This window comes from Mesocricetus auratus, unplaced genomic scaffold (assembly GCF_017639785.1).
Source record: "Mesocricetus auratus isolate SY011 unplaced genomic scaffold, BCM_Maur_2.0 Super-Scaffold_4256, whole genome shotgun sequence".
Taxonomy (NCBI): Eukaryota; Metazoa; Chordata; class Mammalia; order Rodentia; family Cricetidae; genus Mesocricetus; species Mesocricetus auratus.
In genome coordinates, this window is record NW_024429182.1 from 21008301 (window position 1) to 21032083 (window position 23783).

Here is a 23783-nt window from a genome sequence, read left to right on the forward strand (position 1 = left end):
AGAATGACTAGCAACTGGGAAACTGCTTCTTAAACACAAGGGGCTTCTTGTGGCCTGCACTGTGAATTGTGCCCTTCTGACTTCAGGCACAGGGCAGGCCTTGCGGTTGGCCATGTCAGTGTCTGAGTGAGGGAGGCAAGCCCCCAGGTCCTGCTTACCTTGCCATCAGTTGCACGGAGGGCTGCAACATTTCCACAAACCCGTCAGGCACGTACTTCAGGCCTGAAGGCCACAGATGACTGCTGGCACTCTCTCAGGAGTTAGGAAGCTTCTGGAAGTAAACCACACACTCTTCCCTTCGTACATTATAGATTGGATTTAAGTCACATGCCTTTCTTGAGCCAATTATTGTGGTTCTAAATCCAGATGTGGGGTGGGCTTTTCTCTGTGGTAGATGAGGAGCAGTACCCTAACAAACAGAGGCTTGGTCAGGAAGAGAGAAACAGGATCCCAGGCTGGCAAGGCCCCCACTGGGACCCAGTGCACAGGTGCTTTGGGAGCACACCCAGGGAACAGGGACAACTGCTGTGATGTCCTGTGCCCTCAGGGTTGCTGAAGGGTTATCTCTATTGTGCAGCTGAGGAAATGAGGCTCACTGGGGCTTAGTGACTTATCTCAGATAACCCACTGTGTGGTTGTGGGGGTTGGGAGAGAGAGGCCATTATCTCTAGGACAACAGACATCTTTAACATCTCCAATGTCAAAGCAGTCCCTTTCATTACTTCTCTTCTATGACTGTAATTACTCATGGCGGGAGGCCTTCCTCGGGCAAGAGTAAAATCTACCACACTCTAACTCCAAGTTGACTGTGCATGAAAAATGGGTGAAATAGTTCTAGGAGTTCCTGATTTGTAGGGGAGGTCAGCCTGCCAGCCCCTGTGCCCCATGTGCTGTGCATATATTGTTTCAAATCTGTGCAATAACTTTTTAGGTTAGATGTATTATCTGTGCTTTATGGAGGGGAAACCCTCAGAGTGGATGTGGCCAGAGGGTGTCTCACAGCTTAGGAGGCAGACTGCCTGCCTCCTGCTTCTCCATGATGTCCAAGGCTTATCAGTGGTGACCAGCCTTGTTATGCCCCTGAAGGAAGGCACTCAGGAAAGGGGGTTTCAGTGTCACAGGTTTCCAAAGAAGCTGAATGGTCCCCATGGGAATAATTCTCAGGGCATTAGGAAACATATCCTGAGCACAATAAACACAAGAGAGAGTCAGGAAATCTTGTTTCTATATAGCAGTTAAAAATGTGAAGGGAGGGGGAAAACCCTCAGAAAGGTCTAGAGGGTTGTTGTCTTTGAAAACAGAAGGTTCTGATTGAGGGTGAGCAGGCAGTGCTGAGTGGACTCCTGATCCACGTGGGCAGTGTGGCAGCCGTAGGTAGAGTATCTAGACACTTCTGAGCCCCAGTTCTGTGGTGCTCTCCTTTCGAGGCAGTGCCCACATTTACAAAGCAGGGTCCAGACTGGCAGCACAGCGGGCAGAGGGATCAGGATCAGAGTGGTGGCGGTGAAGCCAGCCATGCTATCTGCACAGAGCCATGCAAAGCATGGCACAGGGTTGGACTGCCATGCTTTAGGCTCAGTGCAATCTCCCTGGCGTGAGCTTTCAGTTGCTCAGAGTAATGGGCTCGCCACATCTGACGGAGGGCAACAGTCTTTACAGGAAAATCCTTTCTCAAGTCCCGCTCTCCAGCTCTGCATGTTTGGAGTCTCTTCCTTGGCCTGTGCTCCAGGGAGTTTTGGATGGAGACTGCCACCTTGCCAGAGGCATGGGGAGCTAATGACAGAGTAATTAGCAGAACTGAGTGCTTGTGCTCAGTGTAGAGTACAGAGAGAGTACAGGCGGTCATGTCCGGGAGTCCTAGAGACAGACTCCTGTGCTAGGTGTCCAAGAGGAGGAGGGAGTTGTGTGTGTGTGTGTGTGTGTGTGTGTGTGTGTGTGTGTGTGGAGGGTGGAGCACAGGTGTGTACAGAGAGCATTGCTCGTGAGGCTTTTCCTAGGAGCAACAGACATCAGTCTGATCATTCTGTCCCTGGAGAGAAAATACCTTGACTTTTCAAATATTGAGAAAAAAAAAACCAAAACAACCCCCCACAAACAAACAAACAAAAAGCCAATAGGCATCCTTCCCACTGCCCAGTGAAACACACCCACAGCTTTGTAGGGTTTTGAGTCTGTGTCTGTGGCAGGTGCTAGATTAGTCTCTTCCTTCCGATTTTTCTGCCCATGTCTCATTCATTAAACACCTTCTAAACATGTGTTGTGCAAGTGTTACATGGCGAGCTGAGCTTGGGGCTGAGGTTTCCCAGACAGACTAAAGTCATTGTCCTTGAGGAGCTGTCTCGTAGGTAAACAAGATGATTACACAGAGGTGTGAGAAGTGCCAGCAGGCGTGTGCAGGGTCCTGTGGGAGAGGGAGGGAGTGCCTGGTTGTGCCTGGCGGAGGCGGTGGCATGGGAGCCGGGCTGGGCGGGAAGTGTGCCAGGTTCAGCAGTGTCTTGGAAGGCATTCATTTCTGTGGTAAAGAAGTTCACGAAGACTGGCCCTCAGATAGAGATGGCAGGTGTCCAGCCGGTGCCCTGCTGGTGCTCAGTTGGGTGAACAGGAAACAGTGTGACTGGGTTCAGAGTTCTCTGGCAACAGAAGGGCTCCATTTGATCCAGTTGATGTTTACTTACCAGTCCTCCTCAGAGGGGACCCTGTGTAGTGATCTTTATGGATCTGACGTAAAAGGCTTACTTTATCTTCTATTACTGTGACAGAATAGTTTAGTCTGGGTGCTTTACAAAGCAAAGAGGTTTATTTAGCTCACAGTTCCAGAGACTCAAGAGCATGGTCCCCAGCATCTGCGCAGCTTTGGAGAGGGTTGCCTGGTGGGTGGTGTCACATGGGTTGGAGCACATGAGGAAAACAATCACGTGGTGAGACAGGAAACAGGAGGCCTGGGAGGGATCGTACTAGTTCTTTATAACAGCCTATTCTCTTGGGAATTAACCAACTCCAGTGAGAATTGGATCAGTTCACTTCTGAGACTGAAGTCTTCCTGACTTAATTTCCTTCAACTGGGTTCCATCTTTTGAAGGTTCTAGTTCCTCGGTACTGCCACAATGGGGTCCACATTTTTAGCTCTTGGACTTTTGGGGTACAATCAAGTTACACTTGATCATAAATATGTTTGTACATTATTCCAGCAGCCACTTGCTATACACCCCCTGTGAGCAGAGAACCATGCAAGACCCTGGAGGAAAGCAGAAAGGACTTGCCTTCTTGGTGCCTCTTGTCCCCACCACTTTCACGGCTTAAGGACAGCAGTCCATTCCCACCAAGGTGTTCATCACAACTTATTAGCTGGACATCTACACTTACAGAACAAGGAAAGCCACAACATAGAATGATGGGAACAGGACCGAGGACACAAGGTGTTGAAAGCCCGGTCCCTAAGATGCCTAAGAGTAATAGATAAGAAACTAGGTAACTCCTGCACAGCTAAGTAAAGTTGTATGTTTGTACTTAGAAAATTTGACTTGGGCAAGCCATTTTTACCCTAGTGGCTTTCTTTTTCTCATTCATATAAGTAGCCTATTAGACCAGTTCATTCTGTGTCAAAAGGCTAGCCAGGAACCGTTTATCTTAGGATGGCAGGGGCTGCTCAATGACACTCAGAACCCTTCCCAATGGTTGCTTTTTAGGAGAAATGGTTTTTAATGTGCAAAGTAAACAACAGCTGTGGAGGGAGAAAGAAGGACCCTGTGTGCATTTTCAGTACATTGGTACATCAGTTAATTTTTTCCTACTTGCTAGTCACTTGCTTGGATAATCCCAAGAATCGGCTAACAATATCTTTGTTTTGTGTTGAGAGAAACTGAGGCATAGAAGTGCAAAAATCGGTGTAAGTGTATGCAACGAAGCTATTGGTAGGTTAGTTCACCAAGCATCAAGTGTGACTTACAAAGCACTTCTCTCCTGGAGCACTTGCACACTCATTATAGCTTTGTGAAAATGTTGGAGGTGATGGATGTCAGCTCCTCACTGGCTTGGAGTACATAGGTGGTTTGTGACATTTCTGTCACTTAGCTGTTTAGCCTTACTTGTTTCCTTTGAGGACAATAGGTCTCTGCCTACTTAGGGAAACCACTGTATTTTTGGATATGTCTGCAATCCCAGCACTTGGGAAATGGAGGCGGGGGATTAAGTTCAGGGTCATCCTTGGATATCTTGCAGTTCAGGCTGCCTTAAACTTGCTGCCCTGCAGAGGATGACTTTGAACGTCTGATCTACCTCCATCTCCAGAGTGCTGGAATTATAAGTGTGTACCAACCTGCTGGGTTTTATGTGGGGCTGAGATAAACTCAAGGCTTTGGCCATGCTAGGAAAGCCCTTTACCAACTGAGTTTTTAGAATTTACCAGCCCAGTAAGTTCTTCAATCCAAGAGAAAGTCAACCTGTGTCCCCATTTCTTTTGAGGACCTATGTCTCACTGTGTGTGTGTGTGTGTGTGTGTGTGTGTGTGTGTGTGTGTGTGTACATACACACCCATGGGCAGGTCTGTGTGTCCCTGCATGCATGTTCCTGTCTGTTTCCCCTCATTTTATAGAGCACATTCTCCCACTGGACCTGCAACACAAGTTCACTGGCACAGCACACCTTGTAAAATGTTACCTGCTAATTACTAAGTGTAGTGACAGCTCTTTCTTCTAGGGAGTAGCCCTTACAGCCTAGCCTGGTCCCTGGGCCAAAGCATCACTGTCATCTGGGAACTTATTAGAAATGCAAAACCTCCAGCCCTACCCAGACCTGCTGACTAAGAAACTCAGGGGGCGGCCCCCCAAATCCGTTTTACAAGCTTTTGGTAGGTGCTTTTGATATTTGGCCTAGTTAGAGAACTGCCCTAGGTTAGAACACCCTTGTGTGCTGTCTTAGTCTAAAGATCATGACCGAAAGCAACTTGAGGAGGAAAGGGTTTATTTCATCTTACAGCTTGAAGTCCATCGTGAAGGGAAGGCTGGGCAGGAACCTGGGGGCAGGAACTAAGGCAAAAGCCAAGGGGGAGTGCTGCTTTGCTTTCTTTTGAAATACGCTTTTAATTAAAGTATAATTATATCACTTCTCCTCTTCTCTTTCTTTCCCCCAGGTGATCCCTTGTTTCTTTCCTCCAACCCATCTCATGCCTCCCCTCATTCTCGAATTAGTAGCCTCTTTGATAGTTATTGTTACATATGTATATGTATACATGCCCTTTTGATAGTTATTGCTACATATGTATATATACATGCACCAAACAACTTGAGTTTGTTTTTGTTGGTTGTGTATATGTGGTTTCAGGGATGATCACTTTGTATTGGATAAACAGTTAGGGAGCTCATTCCTAGGACAGGCTAATTCTCTCTCAGCAGTCATTAGTTGTCTGTAGTTCTTTTGTCTGGTGGTGGGAGCCCCGAGAGATTTTCCCCTTTCCATACTAGTATGTCTACTGATGTTATCCTTGTTCAAGTTTTGTTTAAACAGCTATTTCTGGGATTGACAGTCTCAGAGCAGACATCTTGGTATCTGGCTTTCACAATCTTCCTTACCCATCTTCCACAATGTCCCCTGAGCCATGGATGCAGGAGCTGTGCTGCAGATGTATTCATTCGGGGCTGGGGTGCAGTCTGTTGATCTCTGCATTGCGTCAAGTTGTGCTTTTCTTGTTTGCCTTCTTACATACCCCAGGACCACCTGCCCAGGCTTGGCACTGCGCACAGCCACCTGGGCTCTTCCATGCCAGTCACCAATCAGGAAAATGCCCCGGAGGCCTGCCTACATGCCAATCTCATTGACCTATTTTCCTCTTCTCAGATGACTCTACCTTGTGTCGAGTTGACAAAAAACTAACCAGCACAGGGCACACTGGATTCACCTGAGTGGGGAGTTGTTAAAAGTATGTCTGCTGTCCTCTGAAAAGGGAATCTGGGGCAGCTTCTGGGCAGCAGATTGATACAACCAAGTCTGAGAATGCCACTCTGATGCAGGGGAACAGACTGTGGTGTTAACCTGGTTTGGTTTGAGTCTTAAGTTCTTTTTTTTCTGAGATAGGGTTTCTCTGTGTAGCTTTGGAGGCTGTCCTGGAACTCGCTCTGTAGATCATGCTGGCCTCGAACTCACAGAGATCCGCCTGCCTCTGCCTCCCGAGTGCTGGGATTAAAGGGGTGCACCACCAACGCCCCGGCGGAGTCTTAAGTTCTTTTCTTTCTGCTCCCGAGTCTTGGCAAGAGGACTCTGGCCTGGGTTTCCTACCTGCATGATGAAAGGATAAAGATACCCTTCCTAGGGTAACTGTGACAACAGTCAGCGGGAGGATGCGTAGAAGCTTCCAGTGCTGTGTCGAGCACATCAGTAGGGCTGAATGCACGGGCACTGGCCAGTGGAGTTTGGAGATCAAAGTATTCACATTCCTCTCCTCAGCAGCTTTTCTCCACACTGCAGTTCTTTAGGTTTTCCTTCCAGGGCCAAACTTTTAGCCTCCTCTTTTGGAAAAACACTCATTTGTTTTATTTATTATTCTTGTCTAAAAGGTGACATCCAGTTTGACAATATTTATCTGGATTATAAAGTTCCATTTGTTGGATTTTTTCCCTACAGGAGTATCTGTATTTGAGAAAGAGTGTTTGTATGTGTGTATGTGTGTGTGTGTGTATGTTTGTGTGTGTGTGTGTTCCTTACAGAAGTGTATGTAGCAAGAGACTAGAGTAACCCACAGTCCATCAGCATAAAACTGTCACACAGTGGAGGGCTGCAGACTCAGAAAGCAGTGAGACATTAGGCTCTGTGGGTTTGAAACTGTATATGTGGTACATTACACTTTGTACCAAAAGGGAGAGGACAGATATTTGTTTGCTTGAGTATGTATAGTACCTGTAAAAGGGTCCATGAGGAAGGGGTGGTGTTGACTGAGGGGGCTGCCTCTCAACAGTAGAGTGCTGGCCTATCATGTACAAGGGCTTGGGTTCAATCCCTGACCACAAAAAAGGAAGAAATAAAGAACACATACATGGGTTACACGGACTGTGGGTTACTCTAGTCTTTTGTTACATACACTTCCGTAAGAAACACACACACACACACACAAACAAACATACACAGACACTCTTTCTCAAATACATTCAGGGGTTATGACTTATATTTTAGGTAAGAATAGTGGCATATGACTATAGTACTTGAGCGGCTGATGCAAGAGGATTACGGCAAGTGGAATACCAACTTGGGCTACACAGTCAGACCATGTGTCAAAAAGACCAGATGAGGAGAGGGACCTAGGCATCTTGTTACCATGAACTGTTTGATACCTTTTCAAGCATATGATTGGAGTCTACTAAAAAAAACTCAAAAGTGTGGTGTCTCCAGCAGAGACCCCATCTATGACCTGATGGTGGCAGGCTATGGCGGGTGTGTTACTGGAGTTTGTGAGCTGGACACTGTCCTACTTTTGCTGCTGGAGGCGATTGTGTTACCTGCATGTGGGCTCTGGTGGATCTTGCCACACTGTCAGTCTGTGAATTTGGGGAAGCTGAGACCGGCTCCCTGCCCATACTTGCTCAGTTGGCTTTGTGTTTAGCCAGGAGGCCGGGCTCTCAGGATCATCTGAATCTTGACTCTGTTACCTAAAGCACTAGCTCCTCTACCCTTTTGTGCCACCTGAGGTCTTGATAAGCCTACCTCCTGTGTCTTTAGCCAAGTCATTGTTGAAGAGACACTGGATAGGGTGTGGCTAAGAGTCAAATCCTGTGTCCTCCTGCCAGCAGCCTTCTTCTAGCTGGTCCTCTGGGGGACAGTGATGCCAGTACTCACCTATTCACTCCTTAGATGTTTACAGTGTGCCAGCAACCGTGGCAGTGCTAAGGACCCACAGAGGAAGTGAGATCACCTCCCTGCCTGAGGCAAGAGGATCAGCTCCTTGCAGAGGTGGGCAAGCTTTCTCTTGAAGTTCAGTTCCTTGTACTCTGTTGTAAGAGGTCAGCTCTTCACTGTCATACCCAAGTAGCCAGAGGCAACATGTGACAGAATAAAACTGTACAAAAACAGGGGAGGGGCTGGGGTTGGACTTTGGGCCATGATGTTTAGACTCCTGGTTGTAGGAAAACAGATATAGCCCAGCCAAACTTGAGTTCATGAGGGGTATGTGTATGTGTGATTGACCCAAGGAGGGACAATTTAGTGGAGGTAGCTGTTACCTAGCTTAGAAAGACAGTAGTAGCTCTCTCTTCACCAGCCGAGCAAGATGCCCAAGGGAAAGAAGGCCAAGGGGAAGAAGGTGGCCCCGGCCCCGCCGTCGTCATTAAACAGGAGGCCAAGAAGGTGGTGAACCCTCTGTTTGAGAAGCGGCCCAAGAACTTCCGCATCGGGCAGGGCATCCAGCCCAAGAGGGACCTCACACGCTACGTCAAGTGGCCCCGTTACATCCGGCTGCAGCGGCAAAGGGCTATCCTCTACAAGTGGCTCAAAGTGCCCCCTGCCATTAACCAGTTCACCCAAGCCCTGGACCGGCAAACAGCTACCCAGCTGCTTAAGCTCGCCCACAAGTACAGGCCAGAGACAAAGCAGGAGAAGAAGCAGAGGCTGCTGGCTTGTGCTGAGAAGAAGGCTGCTGGCAAAGGGGACGTCCCCACTAAGAGGCCACCTGTCCTGCGAGCAGGAGTCAATACAGTCACCACTTTGGTGGAGAACAAGAAGGCTCAGCTGGTGGTGATCGCCCACGATGTAGACCCCATTGAGCTGGTGGTCTTCCTGCCGGCCCTGTGTCGGAAGATGGGCGTCCCCTACTGCATCATCAAGGGGAAGGCCAGGCTGGGACGGCTGGTTCACAGGAAGACATGTACCACCGTTGCCTTCACACAGGTTAACTCGGAAGACAAGGGTGCTCTGGCTAAGCTGGTGGAAGCTATTAGGACCAATTACAACGACAGATATGATGAGATCCACCGCCACTGGGGAGGCAATGTCCTGGGTCCTAAATCTGTGGCTCGAATTGCCAAGCTGGAAAAGGCAAAGACCAAAGAACTCGCCACTAAACTGGGTTAAATGTACACTCACTGCTAAGTTTTCTGTCCATAAATACAAACTTATCTTCCAAAAAAAAAAAAAAAAAGAAAGACAGTAGTAAAAATTGCTTGTTTTTCTAGCTTGTAGAAGTGTATGGGTGAAGTATATGTGTTACGTGTGTATGTATGTTTGTATATGTGGGAGTGCATGCATTTCTCTCTCTCTCTCTCTCTCTCTCTCTCTCTCTCTCTCTCTCTCTCCTCTTCTCATGTATGGTATTGTTCTTCAGGTGAGGCTTGTGAATTAGATTATGCTGGAGAGTGAGCAAACCCTATGGATCTGGCTATCTCTTCCTCCCCAGTGCTGGGACTTCAAGCATGTACTACCATGCTTGGCTTTTATGTGAGTTATAGTGATTGAACCCAGGTCCCCAAGCTTTTGTGGTCCTTTACTAACTGTCCACCACTCTAGGTCCTATGGTAGAATATCTTAGATACTGCTGAAATATAAATCTCTTGTACATCACCTGGTCTATCAACTTGATAACAACTACATGAGAAAATGATGATGATAATGATGATGATTTACTGGGTTTGTGTGTACCCATACTTCCCCCCAGTATCATTTGTTCTGTAATTGTGCCAAGAATCATTATTGGCTTAGAGCTGTGAGAATCTTTTTATTTCTAGAATTCGAGATCATCCACTTTCCTATTTTAAAATAGTGCATTGATCCTTGTCCCAGGTCCTCAGAGTTCTTTCTGGCTTATGTGATTTTACAGTTGGTCAATAGTAGCTCTAAGAAATTTTTATTATAATCAGCTAAATATGCATGAGAGAAATTATATTTTGTCTACAGAAAAACTGAAACCACATTAAAAAATAAAATGGAAGAATGGCTTAAACAAATTAACCATGGCTCTGCTACTCCATCCTGACCCATGCTGACATATGTCTTGATTCTCCCAGAAAAAGAATCAATGCTCACAGCCAGGCTGTGCTCCATGGGCAGAGCCTGCTGAGTAGTCTAATTAGTAGTCTTTTAGAGGGATGTGACTCAGATATATTCAGAGTATGCAGGCAGCACTGATGAGGAAGGGGTCTATTTCTTCTGGGCAGGGGGGTGACTGTCAGACGAGGTGCCATAGGACCTATGAGTCTTGATTTTCAAGCCAAAATAGAAGTTAGAAGGAAAACAAATAGAATTGTGTATAAGCTGTGCTCACAACTATGTGCCAAATATTTATGAACAACTATAAGGAAATATCCCAAAATTACTGTGGTGGGAATGTTGATAAGTGTGGTTTTATGTTCTCTTGTTTTCTAAACGAGAGGCGATTGCCTCTTGTCGCTGTTTTCCCAAATCCCATACGTGTACACTCAGTTGTGGGAAGCTTAGGGTTCAGAACTTGACTATACTAGATCCCTGCTGGGCCAGTTTGCTTGCAGCTGGATCTCCACTATGTTGTTTTCATCCGTGGTGGTCCAGCCTGGAGAAGAGTCTAGTGGCATTCACTTTGCAACTTGAATGTTCTAGTCAGTTCCTGGGATGGAACTTGAATAAAATGGTGCAGATTGTTTCCTCATCCCCGAAGTCTGATTGGGCCACACTTGTGCCTCGGTGCTGAAGTCTTGCATAGCAGGAAGGGACTAACTTTAAAAATGTTCAAGAGCAGCAGTGTGAGGTAATGGTGTAGGGGTGAGCATCTTGTCAGAGCCTCGGAGAAGCTGTTCACTTCGTGTGTGATTTCTGGCACGAAGGTTTCCTAGCCCCACATTCATTCCCACTTGCCATAGCCACATGCAGAAGCTAGGGTGTCCAGATACTCTGAGGTCCCGCCTCCTTCCTCTGCATCGGCAAAGTGTCCCTGTTGGATAGTCCTGGGCCTAGATATTTTGTGTTGTCCTTTAATTCATTTTGTGACTTGGGCCTAAATTTTCCCTCTACCCTTAAATTGAGCTTAAAAAATTGGCCTCGGATTCGTTGAACCAATTTTTAGAATTGATTTAACCTAGCATGTCTGTAAACGAGTCCCTGATCTATAAGCAGGTGCACAATATGTGGGAGCCTGTTTTTCCTGTTGGTTAATGCCAGCCTTGTAAATGGCTCCTGGGTGTCTTCTAGGTGGTCATGCAGAAGGAACTCTGGCCCTGCAATCGTTCAAAGTTAGTGATGCCACTTTACCCTTTTTCCCTCTCCGGTTTTGTTTAATTTCAGATTTTGTTTTTTATTTATTGGTGAACAGAAACGAGGTGACATTAGGGGAGAGATTTTGCCTTCATCAAGGGGGCCTGAAGGCTGTGAAGATCCATCCAGAAGCCACGAGAGAAGAGATGATGGCAGTTAACAGGCCTCTATGATGAGGAGGTCATCGCTAGCTTGGGGTTGATGTCACCTTTGCCTTAGTGTTCACTGTGTCAGAAGGATGGTGTGCCGTCTGTCATTTTTCTCCATTCTTCACTCACATGGTGTTTGAGGGCTGGGGAGACAGAGGGCCAAGTGAGGGTTATCTGGTACACAGTTATGTGGGTATGACACATAGTAGGTGTGCAATAAACACTTATCTTTATTAATTATCACTGTGGTAATTGAATTCAGTTTGCAGAGTTAAGTGGGGCTCAGAGTGTTAATGTTGAGGTATCTTCTTGTAGAAATGTCCATTTTAGCAAATCTGCCAGTGTGAATGCCTGTTGGATTCATTTTAGCTACCGAGACTACCCCTTTTCTCCTCTGGAGATCTGTGGCTTTCTATTCAATAGATTAGATTTATTCTCAGCCTTTTTTATTTTTTGTTTTTTCAAGACAGGGTTTCTCTGGCTGCCCTGGAATTCACTCAATAGACCAGGCTGACCTTGAACTCAGAGATTCACCTGCATCTGCCTCCCACATGATGGGATTAAAGGTGTACGCCACCACCGCCCAGCTCTGTTGTGCCTTTTCTGCTTGATATTTAGGGTGGAATTTCAAGGTGCATTTTTGAAGAGCCTTGGTTAGGAGCGGCGGCTCTAGGGTGGAGGCCTCGAGCAGGGCCTTACTCTCTGCTTCTCTCTCTCCCTTTCCCTCTCGTTCCTCTTGAGTCTCCCTTTCCTTCTTGCCCCAGGAACATTCTATGTGTTTCTAGGTTTGATGTTTGACAGAGAAGATGCAAAGTTCTTTTCTTCCCCTTACGTTCTTGGTGATCCATTTGATAGGATGTCTTTGTCATTTCCCCCATGCCTTGCTATACCCATTCAAGTTGCTGCAGGCTTTGTGGAGTGTGAAGGCTGGGGTCATCCTCACATGACTGCCAGCTCTTTTTCGTCCCCTATTATGGTGCTGGGGCAGTAGGGCAGGGTGCTGGGGGTGGCTGTGCACATTCTTGGTGGGAACTGGCAGGGCATAGGAACCAGTACAGGAGTAGCCTGTGTGCTGCTGAAGTCCGGCCAGCACCAGGCTCAAAGGCTCAAGCGCTGCCTGGGGCTGCTGACTCTACATTTTGGCTGTTGGGCTGCTGTAGCGTCATTTGTATAGGCCATTTCGCTTGCACTGCTCCGCAGCCTTTTCATCATAGGAATTACACAACATGAACGTTTTTGACCTTGTAAGGTTTTGTAGAAGGGACTGTAAATTCCAGCCCTGTACAGCAGCGCAGGGGATGAAATTAGGGAGCCTTCGTTGTCTGTAGAATGGCCCTGGCATCGAAAGGCTGCCCCTGCGGTTGTGCAGATGTTGGGCACGTCCCAGAGGGGTTTGTGCTGCAAAGAAGATTGCTGATCAGGGTCTGCCCAAGGAGGTTTGGGGATGGATGCATGCTCCTTTTATAGTGTATATTGTCTTCAACTTCCCACTGTAGAAGGGAGGTTTGGATTCATTTAGATATATATAAGCAGTCTCCTTTCCCTTGTTTATTGTTGGCTCCCTCCAAGTTCCAGGCCAGTTTCAGGGGACCTAGTAAACATTTTGTTGGCCTCTGTTGTTCTGAAAAAGTTCAGAGCTTCTAATAACCTTCAGTTTGGGTGGGAGCTTAGCAACTGCATGGTTGGGTCCCTGGCCAGGCAGATGTCATTTCCAGATAGGTTTTGTCTGGTAAGCACTTCGTGGGCTCAACAGTACTGAATCTTTTCTGAACTGGTCATGTGGTATACTCTCACATTACTGGGGAGGGAGTGTCCCTGAGCCTGCTGTGGTGAGGTGACTTACCCCGGGTCACAGAGCAGTGGAAGAAGCTGAACTGGAATTGTTCCCCTCTACGAAGGCTTAAATCTGGTGATTGGTAGCTGAGTGTGGCCCAGGGACTTTGTAATCAACTCATTTGGATTCTAGTTTCTGACTGTGCTGCTTGCTTACTTTGCTTGTGAACATTGGCTTAGCCTTCCCGAGTTTCAGTTGCCTTCTCGGTAGCATGGTGACTGCCCATCGCAACGGGTTGTGAAGATCTCCTAGGACTGTTCCTGGTGCATGTGGGCACTCAGTAGTCACCCGTGGCAGCATTATTTTCTATGCCTTGCTGCAGGCTACCTACAGAGTAAACTCATCACTGACTGTGCTATCTTCCCAGCTCCAGACTTAATTTATTGGGGCAGAGAAAGTTCTGTGGTGCTCCAGGTAGCCCTGAGAACCAGACCTCTAACCTGTGAGCTGCCTGCACGAATGACTTCCTCTCATATTTACCCTTCCTTGCCCAGCGGTTCCATTATGATTCAGTCTACAAGCGTTTGAACGACTGCTGTGTTCCAGGCATAGGGCAAAGTGCCAGAGAGAAAACACATGACGAGCCTGTAATTAATGAGTCTTATGAGCCATCGGAAAGACAGACATTAAGTTGGTAAGAGCAAAATCTCATTCAAGGTGAGGCCATGATGAGGAAGTAGTCAAGCGCATACTGGAGACATCTGACCCTGTATAGGAGGCTCCAGAAAGTTGCCAGACATGACTGTTGATCTGATAGCTGAAGAAAGTCCAAAGCAGGGGGCAGCAGGGGATGGGAATACTACCCTGGCACTTACCACCTGCTTTCCCCTTAGTCCTTTTGGGACCAGACATTTATTGAGTGTCGTTGGTGTGCCTGACTATGCACATTGTCATTTGGTCCTCCCAGCCCTCCTTCCAGGTGAGTATTGTGGCTCTGGGCGAAGAGATGGAACTCAGGATGCTAAATGATATGAGCTTTGGTCTCATGTTGGCTGACTCATAGGAAGGTGGATTTGAACCGTTTGGTCCTCGTGCCTCTGACTTTTGCAGACAGGTTTCTGTGACTTGACATGGGGTTTTTTTAGCCACTGTTTCCACATCAGGTCCTAGGAAGATGCAATGTGAGTTCCAACCTTCCACCTGTAAGTGAACGTTCGGCACTCAGCCTACTTTCTAAGTTGAAGCTGTTGTGTCCAGGCAGCTTTGAGACCAAGTAGGTCTGACCCCTAGTAGTTTTAAAATCACCTTTTTGGTTCATCACCACAGTTTTGATTTTGGTGGTCTTAGAAGTAGTCACTTGGGCTGGGCGTTGGCGCACGCCTTTAATCCCAGCACTTGGGAGGCAGAGGCAGGCGGATCTCTGTGAGTTCGAGGCCATCCTGGTCTACAAAGTGAGTTCCAGGAAAGCCTCCAAAACAATACAGAGAAACCCTGCCTCGAAAAACCAAAAAAAAAAAAAAAAAAAAAAAAAAAAAAAAAGAAGTAGTCACTTGGAGGTGAATACTGGTGGATTTGATGCAAAGAAAGTGAATTTCATTCCTGCTGTCAGCAGTATCTCTCTGGGCTGTGGAGAAAAGAAAATGGTGTGGGCTGGTAACTTTTAATTACTTGGAATTAAGTCTCTGATGGCCATGAGGTTGTCAGTGAGTGAGTGGGTTCTAGGGCCCTGGGTAGGGTTAATTTGTTCTAGCCATGCCTCAACTTGAATCTCCATGTCTATAAGGCGGGATAGTACTGCTACTTTTTTTTTTTTTTAGTCTGTCAGTATTGCTCTGAGATGCAAATAATCATAGAGCCCTGGGATCCAGGGAGGTATTCCTAGGCAATGTATTAGAGATTATTCTGTAATCCTGTGCAAATGATGCTACATTTGTTGATCTACCATTGTGGATCATATTATTAATGGCATAACCCACTGGTTCCCAGACTTCAGCTGTGTCAAAATCATGTGAACAGCTTGTGAAGACAGCTTGCTGACCTCTCTCCAGAATTTCTAACTCAGTATGTCTAGGGGGTGGTATTAGAAGATTTGTGTTCAGTATGGACACAGTTTTAAAATTTTCTCTTTTGGGTTAGCATATAAAGTAATGGATTTCATTATGCTTTTTCCAAAAGTGTCATTATTCTTCTTTCTAATTGCTCCCCTCTCATCCTCATATCCCCCACCCTCCTCTGCCTGGACACCTCCCCACTGCCACTCCCATATCACATGTATCCCATTATTTCCACCTCTTCCCCCAAGAGCTCTTAGGCAATGCAGTTTAAACGAGTGCCCTGGTGATGGTGGTGGGCTGGTAATCACTCTTTATTTTGTTTATTGAGGCAGGTTTACTTCCCTGTGTGCCTAGAGTGGCTCCAAATTTGAGTGCCTACTTGGTGATGAGATTACAGGTGTAGACCATCATCACTGGCTAAGTGGTCCCACCTACAAAGGTCGCTCTCAAGTCACTTACTCCAGCACAGCCTTACACTCAGAAGTGACGGGTGAGATCCATGCTTCTCATGGTTGGGTGAGTGTAAATGTCAGCTCAGGGTATGGATTAGCTAGGGCATTGATTTTCAACTTGTGGGTCGATACCCTTAGGGGAGGCCAAACGACACCCACAAAGATCACCTTAGACCATAGGAAAACACAGATACTTACATTACAGCTCATAACAGTAGCAACATTACAGTTATGAAGTAGAACTGAAAATAATTTTATGGTTGGGGGGGTCACCACAACATGAGGGACTGTGTTAAAGGGTCTCAGGTTAAAGGTCTCAGCATTAGGAAGGTTGAGAACCACTGAGCTAGTATAAGCTGAGTGGGCGGTGATGACCGTGACTGGGGGGAAGGAGGCAGCTACCCTGAGAACTTGGGTTGACCTCAGGTAGTTGCTCTCCTTTTGGTTGTGGTATTGCGGGAAAGTTCTTACTGCTGCTTTAGACTGGCTTGGACAGACCTCTCTCCACACTGGTGAGCACCTTCATTATTATGGCAACCCAGGTCATCCACACTCAATCACCTGTCCCAGCACGCTGGAGGCAGAGGCAGGTGGATCTCCAAGTTGAGGCCAGTCTGGTTTACAGAGTGAGTTCCAGAATAGTCAGGGCTACACAGAGAAACTCTGTCTTGATAAAACCAAACTTAAGGCGAACCAAACCAAACCAAGCCCCCAAAACAACAACAACAGCAACAACTCTTCCAGAAAACAAAATCAAACAATGAAACAACACTCAAACCTGGCTCGTGGTCCTCATGAGGTGAGAATTTCCTGATGGAGCTGGATGGCTGATCATATTGTTTCCCAACCTCAGTCTTCCTAATTGCCTGCAGCCACTTCCCTCTCTTATAGACAGAGATTTCTTGTTAAATCTCGTCCCTAGTAGAGGGACCAAGTTTTTTTTCTTAATTTTCCCCACTTCAGGGCCTGGAGAGGTGGCTTAGCTGTTGAGAGTGCATACTGGTCTTGCAGAGGGCCCATGCTTGGTTCTCAGCACCCATGTTGGGTAGCTCATAGCTGCCAGTAATTTCAGATTCCGGGCAATCTCTAGCCTTCACAGGGTACTTCACTCATATGTACCCTCATACACATAATTAAATGTAGTAAAAATCTTAAAATTAACCCCATTTCAGAAGAACATAGCTTATTAGCAGTGATTCTTATACTTTTGGAATTATGTTGGGTGGCTGGTTATAGGCATAGATTCTCTGATCTATTCAGCTATTTTGATTTCTTATGCCTAGAGAGATCTTAGGGATTCTAATGCCAGGTTTTGAGAACCACACTCAGGGAAGTAACCAAAGAGAATCTGATTCACTTTTAGTTTGCTGACATGTTTTAAGTACCACACTTGCCATAGCTGTCCAGAGTGACTAGCCAGCCTCAAGGTTCCCACACGACTCTGAAGAAGGTCTGTTAAAAGCTGGGGTGTCTACTGTCAATATATGGCCATCCAAACTCTCCTTTAAAAGCTGGGGTGTCTACTATCAATATATGGCCATCCAAACTCTCCTGCCCCTGGGCCTGGTATGCATCTGAAGTCTGGTGATCTTTGTAGCCCACACTTAATTCATTCCAGCAGCTTCTTAGTGAATGTCAGTGGGGCTTGGGGTTTTGTTTTGATTTGTGTGATTGACTGTTTAGCTTCCTCTGGAATGATTTTATTTCTGAAATTATTGTATTGTTTTGTAAGCATGGTGGAAGTGATAGAATCTACAGAGTTCTGGGTCTACAATTATTTCATTGATGGAGATGGATAGGTTGGTTCACCATGATGCTTCTAAGATAGAGTGACTCCCATTTGGTCTATATATACATCTCAAATCCATGATCATAAAACTGAGCTGATCCCTTCAGTTATGGTCTTCTTGGATGGAAAGGTATTGATTGAGTGTTCCCAGTAGTCCTTCTAAGGAGACCCCAGACAGGTTTGGGACATAACCAGAATAGGGTATTAACCGAAACAGAGCAGCATCAGGATAGGATCAAACCAGACAACTCCACCATCGCGTCAGTGTATGGCAGAGGCTGCTGGCTCTGACAGAACATGCTGGGCATCAGCCATGGCAACAGATTGCTCATAGGGCTAGCTGAGTGAGTGTAAGAGAGACAGGAAAGAGTCTTGCTTCAAACTGTATTATTTCAGGGTCTTCCAAGGATGTGTTTTCTCTTTTGAATCTCTCTCTCTCTCTCTCTCTCTCTCTCTCTCTCTCTCTCTCTCTCTCTCTCTCTCTCTCTCTCTCTCTCCCCCTCTCTCTCTCATACATACACACACACAAAATAGTGTACAAGACTGTGTGAAAAAAAGAAGAATCATCAGAAAAGAATTCAAGAACCCGTATTCAAAGGGGCCTAGGTAGACTCAGTGTGTTTTTGTTAATGGTTCTTTCTAGCCTAGGGGGCTTCTGTCATAGCATCCAGGTCCAGCCCACAAGATTTCTCCTTGCTTTGTCTAGTCTTTGCCCTCAGTCTAAAATAACCTTCTAGTTCATGCTAGTCCTTGTTAATTGGCATGGTCTATTGCATTTAGGTGGCTTGTCCTAAAAGTGAGAACAGTTACAACCACAGACTCAACGACTGAGTTGTAAAAATCTAACAGCTCTTATCTGGCCTGTGGAGATATCTTAGATCCTTAGGGTCCTATGCCATGGTATTCCACATCTGAGTTGATTTTCTTCTCCCTGCCATGCACTGCCGTGGCAGAGATCCTGGCTTCTTTTGGTCCTCCTCTTGGCTGTCTGGAGGTGTGCGGTCAGCAGAGAGAAAGGGCTTCTGTGCCTCAGGTTGATGGAACCACTGAAGTACAAGTAGCCCGATGAGGAGTGGAACATTTCTCAGATTGCATGTTGAAATGGGCTGGGAATAACACTGACTGTGAAAACATTATCAAAAATCTGCAAAATCAACACTCTTCCTTCCCGGTAAACATGAAAGGCTTGGCAGCTGCACCTCCCTCACACGTGCTCGGCCAACTGCTGTTCAGGACGTTGAGCCTCCCTCTCCGGCTTATGGGTGCTTATTTACGCCAGGATTGGTATTCCAGCCCTTTGCAGGATAGGGCAGTGTGCTTCCACGCTCTTAAAAGCAGTGCCAGTCTTGGTATAGTTGGGCCTCACTGTGTACATACCTTCCTCCTAGGGTCACATGGACCCCATCTCTCTGGTCAAGACCTGGCGCAGGTAGAGGCCCTGGCCCTTGTTCAAGAAAAAGTCAATCTTGGGTAATCTCTCTCCATCAGAATTCTCATCCTTTTAGTCACCCCATAATCTCTATAATTCAAGAAAATTTGTTTATCAGAAAACCATCCTCCAAGATTTGAAACAAGTCCAAAAGGAACATCTGCCACCATATGAAACTCACACCTTCTTGCTGCTCTTTGAGACCAGGGCTCTCTGACCTCTGGGCTTGTGGAAAACTTAAGTTTTGAAATGTAACGATTTGGGCTTGTTTTTTTCAACTAGAGCTCTTACTTGGCATACTTGGGGATTATTTATATGGGCTCGTTGAATTGCCTGTTGTACGCCTTTATATCTGGCCTTCTTCTTGTATAGCTTCATGAGGAGTTGGACTGACAGTCATTGCCAAGTAGAGCATAGCAGAGTGCTCCACTCTAAGTCCTTGGAGTGTGAGCTTTGCCAAGTCCTGCCTTGTCTTGTTTAGTCTTTCCCTCCCTTCCTCCTTGCTTCTTTTTTCCTTCTTTCTTTCATTTTGCCCAGGGTGGCCTTGAACTTGTGACTTTCTAGCTTCAGCTTCTCAGTGCTAGAGATATAGGCATGCTGCACCATGCCTGTCTCATAGTCCTTTCTTGACGTGGACTCAGGGTTTTACTGTAGGTACAGCACAGTGTATTTATTGATACAGTGATATCTGACCAGAAGATCCTATTAGGAGCCTATGGGGCCTGGGCACTAAGGTTGCAGGTAGACTCAGGGCTGGATGAATTACCAGATTAGATTTGCATCTTCTAACAGAGGCTTCTTGTGATGACTTGAGATCACTCCTGGACCTGTCAACATCAAGAATTTTTATGAGACACATTGGAGCTCTGGATAGCAACTATGTGAATTACACAGACTTCTGAGACAGACCAGAAGAAGGGGGAGAGAGACACAGACAGACAGAGAGACAGAGACAATGAGAGACAGAGACAGAGAATATGAATTAGTTTCAGAGTCATTAGGATCTAAAAAGCTCTTGTGAATTGAGTCTAGCATCTAGATTACCCAGATACCCTAAACTGGGTGTGATGTTGCATACCTATAATCCTACCATTTGGGAAGTAAGTAGAGATATGAGGATGAAGAATTCAAGGTCATTCTCTGCTACATGGTGAGTTTGATGCCAGCGTGAGACCCAGTGTCAAAACAAAGCAACATGAAATAATTCTCTTTGTAGGGTAAGGATGAAAGAAGCCTGTGGGAATAAAGAGCCTGGCATTTGGAGTAATCAGAAGGGGAGTCATGGTCTTGAGTTTCAGCACCACACCTTCTCCACCCCAAGCAATAAAGACAGGCTCCTCTGTGCTGAGTTTGTGTTTGCCTTCTGGATCTACTGATGCTTTTCCCACATGGGGTGATGCTAGGCTGGTGCCCCAGAAGTAGTACAACTGTGGCTGACACTAGTTTATCCCCTTTTTCTCTGGTTTCTCTTCTAGAAAAATGTTCCTTCCATATGTAAAGATCCCCTAGGTCAGTGTTGGTGTCCATTATAATCAAATCCCACCAACATACAACAAAACCAAGTAGAGCCAAGTTGGCAGTGGTGAACCTAAGAAAATGGATGCATGGAGTATTCCAGTTTTAAACCTCAGGACATCCAACTCTATTCTGCAAGACAAAAGGCACCAAGACAATGCTGTTAGCTCCATAGGGTATCAGGGTAGAATAGTAGGTCACAGGTCCCCACAAGAGAGGAGAACAAAACAGGAAACCAGGGTGCAGCTGAAGGAAAGCTAGTGATGGGCAGGGAGACTTTCGCAGGGAGAGACAAAGAATGCGATGTAGTACAGCTGGAGATGAAGCCAATGTGCAGCAAAGGTCACGCCTCATTGCTGCAATTTATAGATGGAAATTCTTTAAAAAAATCACACCATGACTTTGAGATTTTCTCGTTGTTGCCATGTATGACTCTACATGCCCATCTTTGTGGAATGAATACTTGATATTGACTGATGGTATAAGAAGCAAAGGCCCAGTTTATTTAATATGCTGCCAAATAAAATAATTCCCTTTCACTGCAAAACAAAGTAAGACAAAACAAAAGTCTTATTGTTTTGGGGCAAAGAACTGAAGTTCTTTGTGTTTCCATACATGGATGTACATGTAAACGTGGGAACCCCACTGCATCATGTCATAGTGTTCCCCACTTTTCTAACTCTTATAAACAATGAAAATTATTACTTTAATCACGAGGATAGTTAAAATATAATGCTCTTGGTGAAAAATAGAGAAAACTACTTAAATTATCATTTACCTAATGTGTTGCTTTTACATGACTGGAGTTAGAAAGTGTCTGCATTTGTGGTGTCTTAGCTCTTCCTTTTTTTCTCTTGTTAAAAAGTTTTCCTTGGAGCTGGAGTGGGTAAGAGCACTTGTTGTACAAGCTCAAGGACCCAAGTTCAGATGCTGGCACCCACAGAAAAAGCTGGGTGAGGCTATGTGCACGAACCCCAGCATGTGGTAACTCTAATGTGTTGGGTAGAGACAAGAGGATTGCTGGGGTAGCTGTCCAGCTGCTTAACCCCAAGCTCAATGAGAAACCCTGTTTCAAGGAAACAAGAGAGAGATAGGACAGAGACCTCCATGAGGGCACATGCTCCCCCCACCCCACAGTTTTTCTCAGCGTTAATGTGCATGTAGTTTTTGGAATCACATCCTTTTACAGTGCCATGGTGCCTTGCCTCCTCTCTTCTAACGCCCCGATTCCCTAAATGTGTCTATTTTGTCTTTTTGTTTCTGCATTTACAAATAACTTTGATGCCTTCCTACTTTGGGAACATTATGTCGACTCCCACTATGGAGCCTGAGGGTTTGGCTCCTTTCTTCCTCCTCCCTGTACACCACCCCCCTTTGTTTTGGGAGGAAGAAAAACCCTGTCTTGCTTTTGTGAAAGTCATGAGTGTCACATCTATTCTGAGGGACAAGGGTTCCTTATGTGGAGTAACATGCACAGCCTTTGGCCTCTTGGGATTTTGTTAGTCAGAGTTTTAAAGTCTGCTCCAAAATTCTAACTTGCAGGTTTGAATTGGATCATGTGTCATTTCCAGGTCTGCCAACCAGAGAGAGGTAAAAGCCTGTCAGAATTGAAATTGAGGTTCAGGCACCTCCGGGGGGTTGTTTTCTAGACCGGATTATTATGAACACACAAGTCTAGTTTATCAGTGTTGGCTTTTATCTTAAAAACAGGCTGAGGAAATACACCACCCCAGTGAAGTGCTTGCTGGACTCCAGTTAACCTGGGGAGGCGAGAAGGGGCCTTCCCTGAGCTCTCAACTGCAGGATACTCTCAAAATGCCAGCGTCTGTTTGTATTTGGCTGGCGATGTCCAGGATTTGTGAGCAGTGGGAAGATGCCAGGGTGTGGGGGACCCAGCCAGAGTCTGCATGGAGTCCTAATAGTGCTGCCATCTTTGCCACAGGACTGCCACAGTCCAGGCTTCAGGGCTGTTGCCGTCCAGGCACTGTTTCTGACTGTTGACAGTTTCATTTTGTTCCCAGGGCCACCCCCAGCAGTCTCTGAGTTTTTTGTCCACTTCCAGAGACCATTCCTCCAGGCTTATCCTGTTTCCTCTAGGCTCCTGAGTGGCTCCCACAGCCTGTCCTTTGCTTGTCTATTTATGGCCCTTCTGGGTTCTGGAGAAGACTTCACTGGGACTTATGTCAGTGACCTTACCATCCTTTTCATTCTTGAGGCATGAGAGAAGCTAACAGGGTCAATGCCCTGTGGTTTCCACTGTAAAATACTTTAAGAATAGGAATCTTAAAATTGTAAAGACACTAGGAAGCCATGTAGTATACGCTTTGCTAGCAACACCTCTGGCTGCAAGGAGCTCACTCTTGTAAGATGGCCCTTCTTGGGGAGGTTTTTTCCTTCTAAACTGATACCCTCCTGTGGGACTTTCATCCACCTAGGAAGGATAAAAACATCCTCCTAGATAAACTGTTCTTGTTTTGGCACAAGTGCTGTAGGGTGGACGGTAGGCATGCTAGACAATGTCACAGGCATCACACTGTACTAGGAGACTTCAGTGGCTTGTGTGACCTAGATAAGTCAGACTTAAACCTTGTGCTTTGTGTACCTCACTTGTCTGATTTGAACTCATAGGATCTCGCGTCCCATTAGTCCATAGCATTCCCTTAACCTATTTTAGGGAAACAGTCTCCTGGAGCTTCATTTCATTGTTGAAAAGTGCCACATTCTGTCTTTAGTCTACAAAAGTATCAAATAGTGATATATAATCTTCTGGGCCACCAACTGTTTGGCTTAGGTTCCCTTTCATTTCTTTGTATCTCACTTTATTTTCACAGGTTTCCCTGTATACTTTGTGTGTTTAATCTTTTTTTTTTTTTTTTTTTTTTGGTTTGGTTTTTCGAGACAGGGTTTCTCTGTGTAGCTTTGTAGACCAGGGTGACCTCAAACTCACAGAGATCTGACTGCCTCTGCCCCCTGAGTGCTGGGACTAAAGGTGTGCACCACCACTGCCCAGCTAACTTTAAGTCTTTTTAGAAGAGATATTTTATAGCCGGGCGGTGGTGGCGCATGCCTTTAATCCCAGCACTCGGGAGGCAGAGGCAGGCGGATCTCTGTGAGTTCGAGGCCGGGCTGGACCGACAGTCTCCAAAACAATACAGAGAAACCCTGTCTCGTAAAAAACCAAAAAAAAAAAAAAAAAAAAAAAAAGAAAAAGAAAAAAAAAAGAAGAGATATTTTATAAAGAGACTAGAGAGCCTGGTGTTGGTGGCACACGCCTTTAATTCGAAACCCTGTCTCAAAAAACATGCAAACAAACAAACAAACAGAAAAAGGGACTAGAGAGAGGGCTCAGGACTTGAGAGCACTCACCGCTCTGGCTTCCAAGGGCACCTGCACTCACGTATAGATAGTTACACACACACACA

General features: G+C 46.0%; 1 protein-coding gene and 1 pseudogene across 49 annotated transcripts in view; both read left to right on the forward strand.

The window, feature by feature from the left end:
* Sorbs1 (sorbin and SH3 domain containing 1) overlaps positions 1–23783 on the forward strand; it is a 224215-nt gene that overhangs the window by 23608 nt on the left and 176824 nt on the right. The window lies entirely within an intron of this gene.
* On the forward strand, positions 8245–9066 carry LOC101840960 (annotated as a pseudogene).